Below are 6,062 nucleotides of genomic sequence, written 5' to 3'. Positions count from 1 at the left end.
GTGCTGTCTACACACTGACCGCACAGTGGCGCTGTTTACACACTGACCACACAGTGGCGCTGTTTACACACTGACCACACAGTGGCGCTGTTTACACACTGACCGCACGGTGGCGCTGTTTACACACTGACCACCCAGTGGCGCTGTTTACACACTTACCGCACAGTGGTGCTGTCTACACACTGACCGCACAGTGGCGCTGTTTACACACTGACCGCACAGTGGCGCTGTTTACACACTGACCGCACAGTGGCTCTGTTTACACACTGACCGCACAGTTGCGCTGTCTACACACTGATCACACAGTGGCGCTGTTTACACGCTGACCACACACTGGCGCTGTTTACACACTGACCGCACAGTGGCGCTGTTCACACACTGACCGCACAGTGTCGCTGTTTACACACTGACCACACAGTGGCGCTGTTTACACACTGACCGCACAGTGGCGCTGTTCACACACTGACCACACAGTGGCGTAGTTTACACACTGACCGCACAGTGGCGCAGTTTACACACTGACCGCACAGTGACACTATTGACACACTGACCGCACAGTGGCGCTATTTACACACTGACCACACAGTGGCGCTGTTTACACACTGACCGCACAGTTGCGGTCTACACACTGACCACACAGTGGCGCTGTTTACACGCTGACCACACACTGGCGCTGTCTACACACTGACCGCACAGTGGTGCTGTTTATACGCTGACCACACACTGGCGCTGTTTACACACTGACCGCACAGTGGCGCTGTTCACACACTGACCGCACAGTGTCGCTGTTTACACACTGACCACACAGTGGCGCTGTTTACACACTGACCGCACAGTGGCGCTGTTCACACACTGACCTCACAGTGGCGCTGTTTACACACTGACCGCACAGTGGCGCTGTTTACACACTGACCACACATTGGCGCTGTTCACACACTGACCACACAGTGTCGCTGTTTACACACTGACCACACAGTGGCGCTGTTTACACACTGACCGCACAGTGGCGCTGTTCACACACTGACCACACAGTGGCGCAGTTTACACACTGACCGCACAGTGGCGCAGTTTACACACTGACCACACAGTGGCGCAGTTTACACACTGACCACACAGTGGTGCTGTTCACACACTGACAGCACAGTGTCGCTGTTTACACACACCGCACGGTGGCGCTATATACACACTGACCGCACAGTGGCGCTGGTTACACACTGACCGCACGGTTGTGCTGTTTTCACACTGACCGCACAGTGGCGCTGTTTACACACTGACCACAAAGTGGCGCTGTTTACACACTGACCGCACAGTGGCGCTGTTTACACACTGACCACACAGTGGCGCTGTTCACACACTGACCACACAGTGGCGCTGTCTACACACTGACCACACAGTGGCGCTGTTCACACACTGACCACACAGTGGCGCTGTTTACACACTGACCGCAGAGTGGCGCTGTTTACACACTGACCGCACAGTGGCGCTGTTCACACACTGACCACACAGTGGCGCTGTTTACACACTGACCGCACAGTGGCGCTGTCTACAGACTGACCACACAGTGGCGCTGTTCACACACTGACCACACAGTGGCGCTGTTTACACACTGACCGCACGGTGGTGCTGTTTACACACTGACGGCACAGTGGCGCTGTTTACACACTGACCGCACAGTGGCGCTGTTCACACACTGACCACACAGTGGCGCTGTTCACACACTGACCACAGAGTGGCGCTGTTTACACACTGACCGCACGGTGGTGCTGTTTACACACTGACGGCACAGTGGCGCTGTTTACACACTGACCGCACAGTGGCGCTGTTTACACACTGACCGCACAGTGGCGCTGTTTACACACTGACCACACAGTGGCGCTGTTTACACACTGACCGCAGAGTGGCGCTGTCTACACACTGACCACACAGTGGCGCAGTTTACACACTGACCGCACAGTGGCGCTGTTTACACACTGACCACACAGTGGCGCTGTCTACACACTGACCACACAGTGGCGCTGTTTACACACTGACCGCACAGTGGCGGAGTCTACACACTGACCACACAGTGGCGCTGTTTACACACAGACAGCACAGTGGCGCTGTCTACACACTGACCACACAGTGGCGCTGTCTACACACTGACCGCACAGTGGCGCTGTCTTCACACTGACCGCACAGTGGTGCTGTTTGCACACTGACCGCACAGTGACCTCACAGTGGCACTGTCTACACACTGACCACACAGTGGCGCTGTTTACACACTGACCGCACAGTGGCGCTGTCTACACACTGACCGCACAGTGGCTCTGTTTACACACTGACCGCACAGTGGCGCTGTTTACACACTGACCGCACAGTGGTGCTGTTTACACACTGACCGCACAGTGGTGCTGTCTACACACTGACCACACAGTGGCTCTGTTTACACACTGACCGCACAGTGGCACTGTTTACACACTGACCGCACAGTGGTGCTGTCTACACACTGACCACACAGTGGCGCTGTTTACACACTGACCGCACAGTGGTGCTGTCTGCACACTGACCGCACAGTGGCGCTGTTCACACACTGACCGCACAGTGGTGCTGTCTACACACTGACCGCACAGTGGCGCTGTTTACACACTGACCACACAGTGGCGCTGTTTACACACTGACCACACAGTGGCGCTGTTTACACACTGACCGCACGGTGGCGCTGTTTACACACTGACCACCCAGTGGCGCTGTTTACACACTTACCGCACAGTGGTGCTGTCTACACACTGACCGCACAGTGGCGCTGTTTACACACTGACCGCACAGTGGCGCTGTTTACACACTGACCGCACAGTGGCTCTGTTTACACACTGACCGCACAGTTGCGCTGTCTACACACTGATCACACAGTGGCGCTGTTTACACGCTGACCACACACTGGCGCTGTTTACACACTGACCGCACAGTGGCGCTGTTCACACACTGACCGCACAGTGTCGCTGTTTACACACTGACCACACAGTGGCGCTGTTTACACACTGACCGCACAGTGGCGCTGTTCACACACTGACCACACAGTGGCGTAGTTTACACACTGACCGCACAGTGGCGCAGTTTACACACTGACCGCACAGTGACACTATTGACACACTGACCGCACAGTGGCGCTATTTACACACTGACCACACAGTGGCGCTGTTTACACACTGACCGCACAGTTGCGGTCTACACACTGACCACACAGTGGCGCTGTTTACACGCTGACCACACACTGGCGCTGTCTACACACTGACCGCACAGTGGTGCTGTTTATACGCTGACCACACACTGGCGCTGTTTACACACTGACCGCACAGTGGCGCTGTTCACACACTGACCGCACAGTGTCGCTGTTTACACACTGACCACACAGTGGCGCTGTTTACACACTGACCGCACAGTGGCGCTGTTCACACACTGACCTCACAGTGGCGCTGTTTACACACTGACCGCACAGTGGCGCTGTTTACACACTGACCACACATTGGCGCTGTTCACACACTGACCACACAGTGTCGCTGTTTACACACTGACCACACAGTGGCGCTGTTTACACACTGACCGCACAGTGGCGCTGTTCACACACTGACCACACAGTGGCGCAGTTTACACACTGACCGCACAGTGGCGCAGTTTACACACTGACCACACAGTGGCGCTATTTACACACTGACCGCACAGTGGCGCTGTTTACACACTGACCACACAGTGGCGCAGTTTACACACTGACCACACAGTGGTGCTGTTCACACACTGACAGCACAGTGTCGCTGTTTACACACACCGCACGGTGGCGCTATATACACACTGACCGCACAGTGGCGCTGGTTACACACTGACCGCACGGTTGTGCTGTTTTCACACTGACCGCACAGTGGCGCTGTTTACACACTGACCACAAAGTGGCGCTGTTTACACACTGACCGCACAGTGGCGCTGTTTACACACTGACCACACAGTGGCGCTGTTCACACACTGACCACACAGTGGCGCTGTCTACACACTGACCACACAGTGGCGCTGTCCACACACTGACCACACAGTGGCGCTGTTTACACACTGACCGCAGAGTGGCGCTGTTTACACACTGACCGCACAGTGGCGCTGTTCACACACTGACCACACAGTGGCGCTGTTTACACACTGACCGCACAGTGGCGCTGTCTACAGACTGACCACACAGTGGCGCTGTTCACACACTGACCACACAGTGGCGCTGTTTACACACTGACCGCACGGTGGTGCTGTTTACACACTGACGGCACAGTGGCGCTGTTTACACACTGACCGCACAGTGGCGCTGTTCACACACTGACCACACAGTGGCGCTGTTCACACACTGACCACACAGTGGCGCTGTTTACACACTGACCGCACGGTGGTGCTGTTTACACACTGACGGCACAGTGGCGCTGTTTACACACTGACCGCACAGTGGCGCTGTTTACACACTGACCGCACAGTGGCGCTGTTTACACACTGACCACACAGTGGCGCTGTTTACACACTGACCGCAGAGTGGCGCTGTCTACACACTGACCACACAGTGGCGCAGTTTACACACTGACCGCACAGTGGCGCTGTTTACACACTGACCACACAGTGGCGCTGTCTACACACTGACCACACAGTGGCGCTGTTTACACACTGACCGCACAGTGGCGGAGTCTACACACTGACCACACAGTGGCGCTGTTTACACACAGACAGCACAGTGGCGCTGTCTACACACTGACCACACAGTGGCGCTGTCTACACACTGACCGCACAGTGGCGCTGTCTTCACACTGACCGCACAGTGGTGCTGTTTGCACACTGACCGCACAGTGACCTCACAGTGGCACTGTCTACACACTGACCACACAGTGGCGCTGTTTACACACTGACCGCACAGTGGCGCTGTCTACACACTGACCGCACAGTGGCACTGTTTACACACTGACCACACAGTGGCGCTGTCTACACACTGACTGCACAGTGGCGCTGTTTACACACTGACCACACAGTGGCGCTATTTACACACTGACCGCACAGTGGCGCTGTTCACACACTGACCACACAGTGTCGCTGTTTACACACTGACCGCACAGTGGCGCTGTTTACACACTGACCGCACAGTGGCGCTGTTTACACACTGACCGCACAGTGGCGCTGTTTACACACTGACCACACAGTGGCGCTGTTCACACACTGACCACACAGTGGCGCTGATTACACACTGACCACACTGTGGCGCTGTTTACACACTGATCGCACAGTGGCGCTGTTTACACACTGACCGCACAGTGGCGCTATTTACACACTGACCACACAGTGGCGCTGTTTACACACTGACCGCACAGTTGCGGTCTACACACTGACCACACAGTGGCGCTGTTAACACGCTGACCACACACTGGCGCTGTCTACACACTGACCGCACAGTGGTGCTGTTTACACGCTGACCACACACTGGCGCTCTTTACACACTGACCGCACAGTGGCGCTGTTCACACACTGACCGCACAGTGTCGCTGTTTACACACTGACCACACAGTGGCGCTGTTTACACACTGACCGCACAGTGGCGCTGTTCACACACTGACCACACAGTGGCGCTGTTTACACACTGACCGCACAGTGGCGCTGTTTACACACTGACCGCACAGTGGCGCTGTTCACACACTGACCACACAGTGTCGCTGTTTACACACTGACCGCACAGTGGCGCTGTTCACACACTGACCACACAGTTTCGCTGTTTACACACTGACCGCACAGTGGCGCTGTTTACACACTGACCGCACAGTGGCGCTGTTTATACACTGACCGCACAGTGACGCTGTTTACACACTGACCACACAGTGGCGCTGTTTACACACTGACCACACAGTGGCGCTGTTCACACACTGACCACACAGTGGCGCTGCTTACACACTGACCACACAGTGACGCTGTTCACACACTGACCACACAGTGGCGCTGATTACACACAGACCACACTGTGGCGCTGTTTACACACTGATCGCACAGTGGCGCTGTTTACACACTGACCACACAGTGGC

The sequence above is a fragment of the Scyliorhinus torazame genome, chromosome X (assembly GCF_047496885.1).
Source record: "Scyliorhinus torazame isolate Kashiwa2021f chromosome X, sScyTor2.1, whole genome shotgun sequence".
NCBI lineage: Eukaryota > Metazoa > Chordata > Chondrichthyes > Carcharhiniformes > Scyliorhinidae > Scyliorhinus > Scyliorhinus torazame.
Note: the sequence above shows the minus strand (reverse complement) of the source record.